This window comes from Lissotriton helveticus, chromosome 9 (genome assembly GCF_964261635.1).
Source record: "Lissotriton helveticus chromosome 9, aLisHel1.1, whole genome shotgun sequence".
NCBI classification, from domain to species: Eukaryota; Metazoa; Chordata; class Amphibia; order Caudata; family Salamandridae; genus Lissotriton; species Lissotriton helveticus.
Window position 1 is genome coordinate 638037644 of NC_136070.1, and position 17341 is coordinate 638054984.

The 17341-nt window shown below is 44.0% G+C and overlaps 1 protein-coding gene across 1 annotated transcript in view; it reads left to right on the forward strand.

The window, feature by feature from the left end:
- The first annotated feature begins 8481 nt into the window (after positions 1-8481).
- C9H11orf68 (chromosome 9 C11orf68 homolog) overlaps positions 8482-17341 on the forward strand; it is a 59630-nt gene continuing 50770 nt past the window's right edge. The window contains exon 1 of the mRNA XM_078660704.1: positions 8482-8629. The gene's annotated coding sequence lies outside the window, so the exon portion shown is untranslated. The remainder of the gene's footprint in view (positions 8630-17341) is intronic.

Consider the following 17341-nt stretch of genomic DNA (forward strand, 5'->3'; position numbering starts at 1 on the left):
AAAAAATGATAATGTATTGTTTGTAACTTTCTGATTTGTGTGTATTTGATTTAAAACGCTGCAAAAGACTTCAATAAAAAAAAAAATTTAAAACAAAAAACAAGTGTTGGCACATTCCACGCCTCCCCTCCTAACCCAAATCATTGTATGAGACTCTCAAGAAATCGCCCTCAGTCTATCAGTGTTTGCACAATAAAATGTGAGAATACCTTCCACAGCAGTTGTAGAAATGGGAGATACAACAAAATTGTAGAACATCTGTAAATGACCATTTATGTGTCAAACTGAGAGCTATAAGGAATCTTTGTGAGTTTAGTGCCCAGTAAAGGGGGGTGTTGGCTGATAATAGCGCCTTTTACTTTAGTGCCCAGAGACCATTTAGTGTGTGTGCACGCTCTATATAGGGGACACTGGCATTTATAGTGAGATGTAGTGTAGTGCCTTGGAAACTGGAATCTCATACTGGCTCCTGCCTATGGTCAAATTATTGTTTCATTCTGGGCAATGCATGCAGGGTCAGTAGGAACCTCCTTAGACAGCTATCCATTACTCCTGCCCAGATTCCAGATGGCAAAATGCGGTGTGGTAACGCAGAAAATAACCAACTAACTGCATCACATAACAACCAACTGGAACTGGTCAACCAGAATTTACAAAAGGGAACCACACCCTGGCAGAAATCCCCCGGTTCCTCACATATATATATATATATATATATATATATATATATATATATATATCCTTTTGAACAGGCAATGTATACATCAAAACAGCAGCAATATTTGTAGTAGTTAAAGTGTCTTCTTTAGGTTTTGCTCAGCAGGCCTCTTTAACATCTTGGGCAGTTTCTCCACTTAAGAGTGACATCTGAGAACGACATCTGGCTAAAGAAACAAAGGAAGGGCTACAACAGACGACTGCCGGCAGGACTAGAGGCGGAGGACAATCGAGCAAAGGTGATGCTGCAATATTAGCTGTGAAATCAACACATTAAATTCAGAGGCCAAAGAGCCTTAAAAACAAGCATTTGCAATGCAATAGGTCTCGCATTAGGAAAGTTTGAGCTATTGGTATTGTAAATGACACATTTTTTATTTATGTGTTGGTTTTGAAATTAATAGCTTTGTCATTTACAATGCCAATAGTTTTAACTTTCGCAAATGTAATACCTATAGCATTTGTAATGCAATATGTGTTGTACTTACGTGACTTAGATGTATTGATTTTACAAATAACAATGGCTTTTAATTTTTTTTATTAATACTGAAATAAAAGTTATTGTACTTTATATAATGGCAATAGCTTAAACTTTTGTAAATAACTTTTGTGAAGATTATGTTCAGTGTATTTTATTGTGCCGAAAATCCAAGAACAGAAGTGAAATATGAACATCTTTTTGTGACATTTGTAATAAAGCTTGAAACATTGAGAGAACATATTTGAACCAGTTGTTGTTGAATGGTTGCACAGATTGATGCTGTGGTGGCGCTGAGTGATGTTGTGGTGGCGATGAGTGATGCTGTAGTGTTCAGTGATGCTGTGGTAGCGCATAGTGATGCTGTGGTGGTGCGGAGTGATGCTGTAGTGATGCGATAGATAGATAGAGGGAGGGCGATAGATAGAGTGAGGGCGATAGATAGATAGACAGATAGAGTGAGGGCGATAGATAGATAGAGTGAGGGCGATAGATAGAGTGAGGGAGATAGATAGAGTGAGGGTGATAGAGGGCGATAGATAGATAAAATGAGGGCGATAGATAAATAGATAATTGATAGAGTGAGGGCAATAGAGTTATGGCGATAGATAGAGTGAGGGCGATAGATAGAGTGAGATAGATAGATAGATATACAGATAGAGTGAGGGTGATAGAGTGAGGGCGATAGATAGAGTGAGGGTAAGAGATAGAGTGAGGCGATAAGATAGAGTGAGGGCGATAGAGTGAGGGCAATAGAGTGAGGGCGAGAGATAGAGTGAGGGCGAGAGATAGAGTGAGGGCGAGAGATAGAGTGAGGGCGATAGAGTGAGGGCGATAGAGTGAGGGCGATAGAGTGAGGGCGATAAATAGATAGAGTGAGGGCGATAAATAGATAGAGTGAGGGCGATAAATAGATAGAGTGAGGGCGATAAATAGATAGAGTGAGGGCGAGAGATAGATAGAGTGAGGGCGAGAGATAGATAGAGTGAGGGCGAGAGATAGATAGAGTGAGGGCGAGAGATAGATAGAGTGAGGGCGAGAGATAGAGTGAGGGCGATAAATAGAGTGAGGGCGATAAATAGAGTGAGGGCGATAAATAGAGTGAGGGCGATAGATAGAGTGAGGGCGATAGATAGAGTGAGATAGATAGATAGATATACAGATAGAGTGAGGGTGATAGAGTGAGGGCGATAGATAGAGTGAGGGTAAGAGATAGAGTGAGGCGATAAGATAGAGTGAGGGCGATAGAGTGAGGGCAATAGAGTGAGGGCGAGAGATAGAGTGAGGGCGAGAGATAGAGTGAGGGCGAGAGATAGAGTGAGGGCGAGAGATAGAGTGAGGGCGATAGATAGAGTGAGGGCGATAAATAGATAGAGTGAGGGCGATAAATAGATAGAGTGAGGGCGAGAGATAGATAGAGTGAGGGCGAGAGATAGATAGAGTGAGGGCGAGAGATAGATAGAGTGAGGGCGAGAGATAGATAGAGTGAGGGCGAGAGATAGATAGAGTGAGGGCGAGAGATAGATAGAGTGAGGGCGAGAGATAGATAGAGTGAGGGCGAGAGATAGAGTGAGGGCGATAAATAGAGTGAGGGCGATAAATAGAGTGAGGGCGATAGAGTGAGGGCGATAGATAGAGTGAGGGCGATAGATAGAGTGAGGGCGATAGATAGAGTGAGGGCGATAGATAGAGTGAGGGCGATAGATAGAGGGAGGGCGATAGATAGAGGGAGGGCGATAGATAGAGGGAGGGCGATAGATAGAGTGAGGGCGATAGATAGAGTGAGGGCGAGAGATAGAGTGAGGGCGAGAGATAGAGTGAGGGCGAGAGATAGAGTGAGGGCGAGAGATAGAGTGAGGGCGAGAGATAGAGTGAGGGCGAGAGATAGAGTGAGGGCGAGAGATAGAGTGAGGGCGAGAGATAGAGTGAGGGCGAGAGATAGAGTGAGGGCGAGAGATAGAGTGAGGGCGATAGATAGAGTGAGGGCGATAGATAGAGTGAGGGCGATAGATAGAGTGAGGGCGAGAGATAGAGTGAGGGCGAGAGATAGAGTGAGGGCGAGAGATAGAGTGAGGGCGAGAGATAGAGTGAGGGCGAGAGATAGAGTGAGGGCGATAGATAGAGTGAGGGCGATAGATAGAGTGAGGGCGATAGATAGAGTGAGGGCGAGAGATAGAGTGAGGGCGAGAGATAGAGTGAGGCGATAGATAGAGTGAGGCGATAGATAGAGTGAGGGCGAGAGATAGAGTGAGGGCGAGAGATAGAGTGAGGGCGAGAGATAGTGAGGGCGAGAGATAGAGTGAGGGCGAGAGATAGAGTGAGGCGATAGATAGAGTGAGGCGATAGATAGAGTGAGGGCGAGAGATAGAGTGAGGCGATAGATAGAGTGAGGGCGAGAGATAGAGTGAGGGCGAGAGATAGAGTGAGGGCGATAGATAGAGTGAGGGCGATAGATAGAGTGAGGGCGATAGATAGAGTGAGGGCGAGAGATAGAGTGAGGGCGAGAGATAGAGTGAGGCGATAGATAGAGTGAGGGCGATAGATAGAGTGAGGGCGAGAGATAGAGTGAGGGCGAGAGATAGAGTGAGGGCAATAGATAGAATTGTAGGCACACATGCTACAAAAGTAACATAGCGCCAGATGCAGCTCACGTCTGCAAAGGGTTTCCAGGCAAACATACGGAAGGGTCATAAAACACCCGCCCTCCACTCCACTTTTAAAGAGGACACAAGGAATTCTTTGGGTGGAACAAAAGGACCCTATAAAACTTGTGCCTATCTCGAGGAAGCGCATTCCTCGAAGGCTCTCTGAAGACTGGCAGAAACGCAGGAATGAGGCCCCAGCAACAACACAGGTTGTTTATAGCTGTTACCAGAGCTCTCATAGACATTACAGCTCAAGAAATCACGAGCTGACCCCAAAGACTGTTCGAACCCGTGCCCAGAACGCATTTCCGCTGGGGATATTATTATAACTAATAAACATGTACCTGCAAGCTGCTGTCTGCCCTTCATGACTTCAAGCACCAAAATAGGGGGGTCATTATGATGGCGGACGGACCCGAGTCCGTCCGCCACCATAGAGTAGGAGGGACCGTCCGCAGGGGCTGCGGCAGTCCCTCCGTGCAGATTAGGATGTGACCGCCAGGGTGGCGGTCACATCCTCAATCTTTAACATTGCGGCGGGTGCAGCTTCAAGCTGCACCCGCCGCAATTTAAAAAATGCATACATTGGATTTGTATGCAGCAAGCGGCAGGCACCGCGCGGTGTCTGCCGATTACTGCATACAAATGCAGGGGGGTACCATAGGTACCCCCCATGTGCACCCCCCAACCCCCCTTCACCCAGGGGGCCCGCAACGGGCCCCCGCAGTGAAGCTCCGTATGCTTTTTCACGGCGGAAATCCCGCCGTGGAAAAGCATTTCTTTTTGGGCATCCTAATATGGCTGACGGTGTCTGAGAGACACCGTCACCATATTAGTGCTTTTCCGCCGCGGTTGTAAGCCAACCGCGGCGGAAAAGCTGCGGACGGAAACCAGGACCCACCAGCCATCCTAATGTGGAGGTGGGTCTTTGGTGGGTCCGCTGCGGTTTTTCCGTATCCTCCGGGCCTGCGGTGGCTTCCGCCGGCCCGGAGGATGCGGAAAAACCGCTATCTTAATCAGCCCCTAAATCTGTAGTTAGGGAGGTTTTCTAAATTAATCAGCTGAGACCAAAGGATCCCGATTATTAAGGCTGTTAGGTAGCTGAACAGTATAAACTGAATGTAGTGACATATTGGTGAACTGTAAACACTTGATCTTGGGAGTGGACAGGACAGTTCATCGAAAATTTAACTAGAAGAATTTGGACGCACATTGGAAACCTGTAAAAGCAGGACCTGAAACATCTAGAGAGCTGCAAATCATCCGGGAGTGCTTCGGCGAGCTAGAAACGTGAATTGGGAGCGAGTGCGAAAGCAGTGTAGCTTAACAAAAAAAAGGCAATTAATCGAAAGGCAACTATAGGCGCTGCAAGTGTATTGGAAGGAGGAATGTGTAAATGCTTTGAGGAAAAAAACAGCCGACATTTCAAAAGCAGGATAGTTAATGGAAACAAAACAAGGAAAATGGAACATGGGTTTGTATTTGGGGAACGAAATACAAAACAGAAATAATGTAAAGCACTAAAAAAAATGAATGCATCTTTTTTCAATATACCACCACAGAATTATGCTTTTTATTTTTTTTAAGTTGTACTTTAGAAAGAGCTGGTATAGCCGCAGGCAACTTTTGTATACTGTGCATATGTTAACAAAGGTAGTGTGTATTTTAAAAACACCTGCACTGCTTACTTTAGATACAGCGTGGCCGCTCCAGGCTTGTGAAAGAAGCTAAAGTGATGGCTTTTGAAGAGCTATATGGTAAGGCTTGTTGTGCTTAATAAAAATAAAAAATAAAGCGATACACAAGTGTGGCAGTTGTAGCCTGGTGCCTCCGCAAACATAAAACCTGCAGCGTCTCAGCTAAAATTGGACGCATGGCGAGTGCAACACAGTGGTGGCTAACTATGCCTTTAGGGCCATAGGGGTGGAGGGGGGATTAGGAGCGTGACGTTTTGTAGCCCGGTATTGGTGTTTTACGAGCTGCGCATAAGAAAAGAAATGTGCACCACTGCTGTTGTGGAATATGAATGGTGGCGTGTCACGCGGATTAACAAAGAGATAATATATTAAAATAAGGAGAGCTTGGCGAGCCCAAGTTAATGCGATACAGGAGTGTGGCAGTACTAGCCTGGTGCCTCCGCAAACATAAAACCTGCAGTGCCTCAGCTACAGTACGACGCATGGCAAGTGCAACACAGTGGTGGCTAACTATGCCTTTAGAGCCATAGGGGATGGGGGGATTAGGAGCGTGACGTTTTGTAGCCCGGTATTGGTGTTTTACGAGCTGCGCATAAGAAAAGAAATGTGCACCGCTGCTGTTGTTGAATATGAATGGCGGCGGGTCATGCTGATTAACAAAAATATATTATATTAAAATAAGGAGAAGTTGGTGAGCCCAAGTTGAAGCGTTGGTAAAAAAAATACAAAGATACCATATAGACACATGACACATTGCGGGAAGGGAGCCAGGAAAATAAGCCCGGGAGTGGGAAATAAAAACAAGCTCTTGGCATTGCGTGGCGGGGGAGTGGATTCCTTGTGTTTACGAGCTTGCAGGAGGAGCGGCTCCTTTAACAAGCTCTCGGCATTGCGTGGCGGGGGCGCGGATTCCTTTGAAGTCTGATGCTGAAGCTGACAAATGGTGTGCTATGTGCACGCGCCTGGCTCACAAGCACTGTAGGCAATACGCCTTTGGGTGCATTTTTGAGAGCCCTTACTTTATATCTCACCAAGCATCCATAACGGAATGGCTTAGGCAAGACCTAAAAAGCACGGGAACTGTAGTGCTTTTACATAATGTAACGGAGCGAAGAGGCTTGTAGTGGCTGAAGTAGAAAGCAAGGTGACTTACTTTTTTTTGTGCTCAGCTCTGCCGCTCTGTAAAATTAAAAGCTGTGTGTGATGAAGATTGGCGCCGTGAAGTGTGCGCTGAGTGGTAGCTGTAAGATACAGTGTGGCAGGGCCGCGCTGACTATGAAAACAAAACACGAGCATTGATGGTTTTGCTTGCGGTGGTGGGGAAGTTGTTCACATACAAGAAAACAATCCTCTCCTAGTTATAAAAGCTTTATTTCATTGAATGTGGACGCAGGGGGCCCACGCCCTCTTGTACAGAGCACGCATTGGACGACATTGTACTGCTTCTGGATGTTTAGGATTGGAGCACTTGGGTCACCACAGCCAATCCATGTGTGCTGCACAGAATTGGGACGTGCCTAATTGTTGTCACGTCCTATGTGCCTTTGCAGTGTATAAACACTGAAAGAGAAAGATGGTAGTGGTCTGAAAGGGTGTGGTGTAACATAGAGAGCTGCTGACTGGGAACCGGGTTTGAGTCTCGGCATCAGCTATCCTGTGCCAACAAAATAAATGCCAATCGCAACAAATACTAATTGAATTGTGAAATGGAAACAAAATTACAAATGCCCATGCACATCCGCACTGGAAATTATTTAACTTAAACAGTAGAAAAGCCCACATCAAAGAAAACAAGGGGGTAAAAGCAAAGGTGCTGTGCACATTCGAAGAAAAGCCCACATCACAGAAATCAGGGGAGTAAAAGTGAAGTTGCAGTGCACGTCGGAGACAAGTAAATGCATGGGTCAGGTCGTAAATCCAAGACAAAACAAGTAGATAAAGCGTGCACACATGAAACGGGCGCAGCGTTGACAGAGAAACAACAATATGGAAGCATGTTCTTTCTACATAGAAAAAAAGAGTGCAACTGACACAAAATTCACCAACAAAAGTGGAAGTAGACAAGTCCTGCAGCAATACTCCATGGGAGTTAACTTTTGAAAAAAAGGTGGGCCATGCAACAACCATAAGCCACTTGGAGGCTACGATTTTTTTAATGACACTAACAAAAGCCAATCCAAAGCAGGGGGCAGGCACCAAGCCCATAGAGTGAATACACCATGTCTCGGAGAGCCAGGGCAAGCGCTGCCTAGCCTCGACCTAAAAAGAAAGAAAATAGCTTTTAGTTATAGATAACCTTTGACGTCACGTAGATACATTTGCGCACATGCGTCCACCGACCAAATTATTTCGTTTCCGAACATTCACATTTTTCCACTCCATTTTACTAGTCTGCAGATATTACCCCATTGTTTACCATCAACCGCAGGCCTGTACTCTACTTTCCACCCAAAGCTGAAATACCGACACCAGAGTGCTAATGAAGCTTTCGCACACCAGCCCTCCTCTTTCTCTATGACGCCTCCTATGCCCCGCCTCTAGGCTGGCCCCTCCTCCTTTCTCTCCTCCCCTTTGCCAGCCCTCCCAACTCTATGCTATCTCTAAAACTGGCCCTTAACCCGTATTTTGCTTTATTCCCCTCATCATACAGTGTACTGCTCTCAGTCGCAAAGTTGTCCCTCGTTTATTTCGACCGCCCTTTCTCCGCCGCTCGCCACGAACATCTCCCACTTTCGTTTTCGGGGCGCACTCAGTTGGTTTTGTTTTTTCACTGCACCTCTGCTCCTCACCTCGCCTTCCCCTTCAGTCCCAAGCTTTCGTCGTCTCGTGTCTTTGACGCCAGCCCTGTTTCTGTCTTTGTCGCTTTTCCTCCCCCTAGCCCAGCCCTCCAACTGCCATGTCTCTCGCCCGCCCCTTCAACTCTTTCCTCCCACCCCCCGGTCCTGCCCTCCCTCCCTTTCCTTGCACTGGACGCTGATCTTCCTCCCCATAAAGTTGCCTTATTGTGCGGGGCGCGTGGGGCTGGGAAGCCGTGACAGCACCCGGGCAACGGCAGCGAAGCCCAGGGGGCGAGCGTCGCAGTTCACGGAGAGGTGAGGAGCTACCGGCCTATGGGTAGATAGAGGCCTGGCGGCGCGGGGAGAAGGTGGCCCGGGAAAGGCTGAGATAAACCCGGCCTGGTGCAAGGGAGAATATCACTACTGGAGGATGCGGGGTAGAGGATTAGAGGGAGGAACCTGGCCACGGCAGAGAGGGCACAGGCAACATGGAGAGGAAGATGACCATGGTTGATAAGTGATCATTGAGAACTAAGTATGAGCCTGCCGGAGAGGACTTGTGACAGGGAGTGGGGAGTGTAAGTGGAGATCATGGGAGAGAAAGTCCATTGGGCGTGGTGAGAAAAGCGTGATAGAAAAGGCGTGAGTTTTTATTTATCTATAGAGCAAAGGTAATACCTGAAGGCTGCTTTACATAGAGATTGAAACTTTACATACGGAAATTAATTTTTACACGCATTTCATATGGAGTAGCAAAGTACACATTTACACAGGTTTTACATAATGTAAGAGGAGAAAGACGAACAATAATCACTGTGAATCCAATTAGCATTATAACATGGACATGTTGTGAAAAAGTGAGAGCATAAGATGGTGCTCAATCAAGTTCAGTGAGAATTAAGTTTAAACAATAATAATTAGACAACGTAAACGGGCAGCGAAGATCCATCAGGATGTCATGGTGGAGCAGTATGTCACTTGGCAGAAAAACAGGAAAAGGGCAGGTGGGGAATCTGAGTTCGGTTCGGGCTTTTAGCCACAAGTTCAAAGTGCCTAGAAGAAGCATTCCCGAAGGAATCTATCCATAATTAGAAGTATCTTTGGAGAAGGGCTTTCAGTTCGGCCTTGAATGTAGGCAACAAATTAGTAGTTCATAGGCCTGGAGGAAGAGTTTCAGACGGTGATCGCAGTACCCAACAAGCATTGGCAAAGTCAATAGGTTTTGTCAATCTCAGAGCTACAGACGTTGGCAATGTAAATGCATTTGTACAGTCCTGTGTTGTTGTTTCTATTGAGATACACAAATGCATTAACATTGCCAATGCCTGCCACTCGCATTCACCATAAGTGACTGCACATACATGGCAACATTTTCAAGGTGGGAGAATCTTTTTGAAAAACGATGGAATGTAATATCCCCGTTGGTTTATATTGACGAATTGGGGCATAAACAGTGACTCGTGGCAGTGGACACAATGCCCGTCTAAGCTGGCGATCCCTCCATGAGCCAACATCATGGGCAAATAATGGGGGGAAATTGTGGAAGGTGTTGGAGTAGACCAGGGGTAACTGAAGAAAAAAAATTGTCCCAGTCGTGCACACAGAGGTCGCTGTGCACCAAGTCAATGTAAGCGATATAAATGGAAATATGGATGTGGTGGTACTTACTATTCAGAGTACCTGTGCAGGTATTAAATACCGGATAGTACATGGTCACGTAAAGCACTGGTCAAGACAAGGGAGGCAAACGAAGGCCCAGATAACAAGCCACCACTAGAGGGAGCTGAGAATAGGGGATATCGAAAACTGGAGTGAGGTATAATGATGAGAAGTAGGTGGCTGATAGTGGGAGAACAAACTCATGACCCCCACCGATTTAAGTCCTGCTAAAACAGCACACACACATATGCATAAGCATCTAAAACCTGTGGAGTAGCAATATAGTTTGAAAACTCGCTCTAGATCGTAATCCTAGAAATGATTCATTCTAGCTCATGCACAAGAATATCAAAATATACACTGCACTGTGGAAAAGCGCCTTGAGTGGGAAAGCAGAGCGGTTGTGAAAAGCACTGGGAACCTCATGAAAAGCGCCGTTAACAAGCAATCAAAAAAGTAGTGCAGAAATAATGTCCTAAATTGGCCTCTGCATAGGTCGAGGAGTAATTGGGCGGATGGCTTGAGGAGGGCAAAACACAGAAGAGACATGACTTCTGCATGCCCTTGACAAATGGGAGAAGGAAAAACGAGGCTTCCAGCAAATGGGAAGCCTATAGGCGGGCTGTATGCCCAGAAGTAGATAAAACATGTCTCGCTTCGAGACAGCAAATGTGCGGCGTCTAGACCTGAGACCAAAATAGGGCTGTTTAAATGTTCCTCTCTGAAAGTCAGTGGTTCAAGAAGCAGTGTGCTGGGATTGCGTGTGAACCTGAGCATGCCAAATATCTTAGCTTCGATGCTAGGTGTTGTGGAGCAGAGATGTATGTGTAGGGCTTTATGAATGATGAAGGTGTTTCATATATAGCTATAGCTGTAATGGGAAGCCATTGGAGAATTTGAAGTACTGTGGTGATGCTTTTTAACGGCAGAATCGAAGCTCGCTGCAGCATGGAGCGCAATTTTCGAGGGAGAAAGGTACTTTTTGGGCAGTCGGTCAGGAGAGTGTGCATACCTTTGGGTCGAAATGTAGACTCTTCTGTAGACCATGTCCACCAGTTCCCTCATCCCAAGTCCAAAAAGTTCGTTTTAGGGTCTTTGAGGTGAAACATGATATAGAATTGTGAAAGGACAGATCTTGATTGAATTATTGGATATATGTGTGTCATTTTTAGGTCTGTGTATTTCATTCTTCACTTATGCTATCACTTTGTCAATTCATTTCACTTGACTCACTTAAGTCACTTTCTGTTTTTATTGATGAAATTAATTTTGTGACAGCCATATATATAAATATATTTTTTCATAAAATGAAAAAGTGAATAGTACAAATATGTGAATAATTAGTTTTTCTTCTCGGTGGGTTTTCGTTGTTTGTCCAAACGTGGACAAATAATTCTTTTTGTGATATTATTTGGTAATGAGCTACTAAGCAATTGATCTACCCGACAGTACCGGCTGTAGATTTACTTATAATCTATTTGGAAGCACGAATTGCATGTAGGTGATCCCATTTGCTAAAATAGTAAATATTTTCATGCTTGCTAAACACTAGTTGGCTTTTAACTGAAACCCTTTCAAGTTACTCATCCAGTGTGTCTTCAAGTGCGTTTTTCACCTGACTTGTCAGCACAAAACTTGGTCCGAAACTGTTTTTTGACCTCATACAGCAATATGCTTCTACTCATTTTTGTTGTGCTATGTTCTGTTGTTTTAAATATTCTAGGTGTTTTTATATTTTCTGTATTGTGTTCATAATTTACATTTTCTACAACATTTCCCCCCTCTGGTTGCTATTTCAACTGCTTCATTCATACCCTGGTCTGAGCTTGGCACCAGGTGATACAAATTGTACTGGGAATCTATTACTTGCGATGGTCCCAACTGGAAACATCCCTCCCACCTTCGCATTTGTTCTCCTAGTACATACTAGTATTAACTGTACAACACAATATATCAGTAATAAGACTACAATCATTGACAACAACGTTCCCAAGAGTCCCGATATCCAGGATGGCAGTGATAAAAACCAACCACTAAACCAACTATTTGGGGCACCTCCTTCATCTACCATTTTCTTTTGTAGGTTACTCAATGTTTGTATAACCCCTGACTAATAAGTTGTTCAACCATGCAAACTAATTCTTTTATTCTTAAACAATTTTAGATGAATGCCACTTTTTATTTTACTGTGATGATACAAACGGATGGAAAAATAGGCACTCACAGGAACGTTTTTTAAAGGGAAATTAATACTTTTTTTACAGAATTGACAAGTGTTTTGTTGTTGGTATTTTGTTTAATGCTTTCTATTGTAATGATTTTAATTAATCAAACAATAAAGTTCTACTTCTATAAACCCCTGATAAAATTCCATTGTCTGCATCATTTGCTGGAATAAAAGTGCAGCAAGCTGTCCCAATTTTGTTGCATACCCCTCCTTGCATGGCTGTAATAAGGTCAGGTACATGACAATGCTGCAGTACTCTCATTCTTATGGCACACAGTTCTTCCTTTATGGCTTTAAAACCATTATTTGTAGTGTTAATGACTTTGAGTATTTCCCACAATGTAACTTGCAGCTATTGAGCTGTTGCTTTAGCTTAAACAAACGGTTAATTGCTCCCAAGGAATATTTTGGCATCAGTGAACAGGCGGTGCTCTTGGGGAACATCATTCCAAGTGTTTGTGCAATAGTACTCTGCAATTCTCTATGGTGTAGCAAGGTTGTTGTACGGCGCAGCACCGGGTGCTCATGCAAAGCGGATATATTGATTCCAGGAATTGCCAAAACTGAAGTGGGCAAGGTCACATTAGAGCAGATTCCACCCCAGTTTGTGGTAACTGGGTAGACTGCAGTTCTCCGCACAGCCAGTAAATATCCATGAGGCTGGAGGTGCCCCCCTGCATGTCAGCGTCGTGAATTGTGGCCTTACAGCCAATATTCTGGCCTACATGAACAGTGCCATTTCCTCTGAAACCTAAAGAAATAGAAGTTATTCTCATGACAGACTGAGGGCGAGTGTGCGATCTACCCTAGTGTAACGTGAAATATTTTCATCCCAGATATGTGCACATTTCCTAATTGCATCCTTACTAACAGCAGTGCCATTCCATGAAGACATAGTCCTACTGGAAAATTCAATATTGGGATGCCATTGATCACGGGCGAAGACTGACCCAGTGACTCTAAATCCTGGACTATGAACACAACCTGGGGGTAAGGGATTTACGAAATGGTTGTTACACTCGTTGGGCGGGTGGGCGTGTTACTCTTCAAAATCCTACATCTAGGACCTCCTGGGTACAATCTACAGTGGTAGTACAGCCTATCTTCCTCTTACGTGATATTTCCTCCTCAATGTCTTGTCTGTCTGTGAGAATGTATAACACTTCTGATAATGAGTCATACTTAGTGGCGTTAACTACAAAATGCACTACTGTGTCAACTGCATTTGGGCCTTCATCCTACACAAGTAGAGATGTAATAAACATTGAGCTGTATTCGAGGGTCCCTTTTTTCCTGAATGCAGCACATCTGATCCAGTTGCATGAGTATTAGGGAACACACAAAACAGGATTCGTTAGTGTTCTCTGAACTTATGTCTGACATATGCTGATACCACATATTATCTGACCCTATGGGCATTACGTGTCACATTATTAGAGAACTCTCTACGTACATGAAAAACATTAAAGCTAAAGGGCGCGTTGCTATAGAAGAGCAGGAAAGATAGAATCACAAGACAAAAAAAAGCATAAAAAACAAAAATGCATTACTTGTGCACTTTGTCTTTTCAAAAGTAGATAAAAAGTGGAGGTGTTGGGGGGGGGTATTTTTATGATGTCACTCTTCTTCCCCCCCCCCTTGATTCATTTAAATTCTTTATGATGTTTGGCGAGATACTGGATTTAGGAGAACATAGGTGTGGTGAAACCGTGGTCACTGTGTAAGGGCCATTTTCAGACCAAGTTTTTCACAAAGACTTGGTCCCCTATGTGCACAGCTGAGAGTTCGATCTCATCGGCGGCGGGCTTCTCCTTAATTACCTGTTTGGGAATTAATCTTGCACATTTCATCAGTTCACATAGGTACATATGCATCTCATCTATCAGATTCTACACAGAGCGTTCTCCCTGTACATTACTTGTTGTGGCAGGGACCTGAGTATTCATGGATTCTCCTGTCACTTTTTGAAGGGGTGTCAAGTGATGGTCAGAACTTGGTGTATTCCTAAGGGAAAAGAGTGCAACCTTTTCTTGTGCAATGTAGCACAAGATTTTCTGATTTTTACTCTTCAAGGGATCCATTCAAGCGCTCAAAAATAACATTACTTTGAGGGTGGTACATAGAGGACAATATATGTTTTATCCCTAACCGTGTTGTGATAAGCACAAATATTGTGTTCATGAAATTGGTGCCATTGTCAGATCTTATCCATTCTGGTATTCCCCATCATGGAATCACTTCACCAACTAGGAATGTAGCTGCTGCTTTAGCATCATAATTAGGGCTCCCGGTTTTATGGTATTTTTTTTTTTAACATTTCCGTCTGTATTTATCCATATTTATTTTTTGTCATTTTATCTGTATATATCCGCATTTATTTTTGTCGCAAGGAAAAAAGATGCTGCAACTAGTATTTTTCCACATTTATTTAAATAGGCAGTGCACACAGTTGTTATAGGTTTAGCTATATGTATATATGCTCCAAATTAAGTAAACACAGTACAATGTGTGAGAGTCTATTATAGACATTTGGAAGACCAATGTTGTGTATGTTTCATACAACTTCCACAAAAAAACTTTTCTGTTAGATCAAAACAGGACCTCGCATTTGTGAAATGGGAGGGTGTCCCAGAGATTACTTGCAGTAATATTAGTGTCAGCTGCTGCTGTTACAATATTGAAAACACTCTCACTAGCCATAATAAGCACATTTTAGAATTTAGATGAGTGCACGTGCACTTTCAGTGAACTGGCCAAAGATGGCATGAAAGAGCTGTCTACGTTCTTCATATATTACAGATATTGAATGCCTCGTTCTCCTTACTGTCAGTTCCATGCTTCTCTCTGTGGTGCGCACTGACTATCCACAGCTGAGTGAGTAAACTACCTTCTCTGAAGCAGGGAACTCTCATTTCAGAAATACATTTCAGTGTAAGGCTTGAAAGTATCCAAAAGCTAATGCGGCCTCATTTCCCTAATGTGTTTATGCCACTGGACTTTCTGACCTTTTTGGGTCACACGCATTTTTGCCAGTACTACATTAGCGCAAACAGGACCTTGCATATGTGAAGTGGGAGGGTGTCCCAGAGATTACTTGCAGTAATATTAGTGTCAGCTGCTGCTGTTACAATATTGAAAACACTCTCACTAGCCATAATAAACACATTTAGAATTTAGATGAGTGCACGTGCACTTTCAGTGAACTGGCCAAAGATGGCATGAAAGAGCTGTCTACGTTCATCATATATTCCATATATTGAATGCCTCGTTTTCCTTACTGTCAGTTCCATGCTTCTCTCTGTGGTACGCACTGACTATCCACAGCTGAGAGAGTAAACTACTTCCTCTGAAGCAGGGAGCTCTCATTTCAGAAATACATTTCAATGTAAGACCTGAAAGTATCCAAAAGCTAATGCGGCCTAATTTCCCTAATGTGTTTATGTCACTGGACTTTCTGACCTTTTTGGGTCGCACGCATTTTTGGCTGTCCTACATTAGCGCAAAGTACTCGCACTGCTAACACCATCCCCCACCTCCTCAAAGTTAAACTGCTGTAGAGGTGCAAACCGTGAAATACAAGTTCACCTCCACCCCCACCTTTTCACTTCACTGTGACTTGAAACAGACTGCTGTGCTGGCGCAGCGCTTACTACAAAGCCAGAGCTCCGGAGATGATGAATCATCAGCTGATTGGCTAAAAGGATGCAACAGGCACGTCATCAGGGCTATGGTGGGCAGGTCAGAGGCAATTGCTCATAGGAAATGTTTTCCCGCGCCTACCAAAGATTAATGGCCCAGCAGGTGTTAAAGTGGGCAGGCATACAGGGCAATCGGGAAGAGGGACGTGGGGGGCAACTCTGGGCTGGAGCACGGATCGAACAATTCTCAGAATCCAATTTTCGTCATATTATTCTGTTTCTATGTATACATACAGACGGAAGAAAAATATTTTTCCGTCTGTATTTATATGTAAAAATCCGTTTAAACGGAAAACCGGGTGCCTTAATCATAATTGACTCATGGTCCCGCTTCAATCCAGCAGAAAAAGGGCAGACCACAATTATGAAGTACCTGTAGTAACTGCATCTATCTACCATATTTACAAAGTCCATATGAAGTGCTTTAAAGGGACCTTGTTGTTGTGGAATGGTTGAATTTATTACTTTCAATGTGGGTTATGGGAGAATTGCTGACAGACAATGAATTTATGAAGATACATGGTGAGTGTGTCGTGTAAATTGGGAACAAACCAGTCTTGTTTTATTTGCATAGACAAATAAGGTCTTTCAGGTATGGGCTGATAAACGCAGCTGGTCAAGAGCTATCATAAGCAAAGTCTGTCGCTTCATCAGTTTACCTGTTGATAGCTGTCTATAAATTAGGTCATTTCTTGACTGGGTGCATCCTCTATCTTCCCATAATTGTTTTTCCTGGAGGAGCAGCCTCCTGCAGTTTTCTGAGATGCAACCGTGCTTGCTCAGCATAATGAGGCGTGTCACTGTCTGTGGTAGTATTAGACTCACTCAGGCTGCGAGGCTACTCAGGCGGTGAACCACCAGAACAGGGACATGTTGTGAACCTGATGCCACAGGCCAGGCTGTGCGCCCAGCTGCCTCATTAGCTGCCCAATCTGCTAGTGCATTACCCTGGGGGACAGAATCCTGTCCACTTGTATCTTCTGCACATTTCACAACTACCACTGCTTTTGGTAACACAAGTGCTTATATTAGCACCTCTGAGAGGTTTATATGCATAACAGGACTTCGGTCTGACTTAAGGAAACCTCTCCTGGCCCACCTCATGATGCAGAAATGCACAGTGGTTGTCACATAAGTCGAAGCTGAACAAATTGTATTGACTTCTCCTAGTTTAAGAGCAGCTAATAATTATTTTTTTTAAAACAGATTTTATTGATCCATTTTCAAAAACATCAGAGCAGTTCAACAATGTCCAACATAGCATTCATTATGTACTTGTTGACAGCCTATCAAACAATTACTCATCTTACTGCTTCATAGTCATACCTCATGTTGGATCATACCCCTTGTTTCCCCCCTCCCCCCTGAGATTCGCTAATGTGGTGATTGTATCTTGGGTGTAGAGATGCAGCTATGGCCAGTTTGGGCGCATTCCTAGTACAT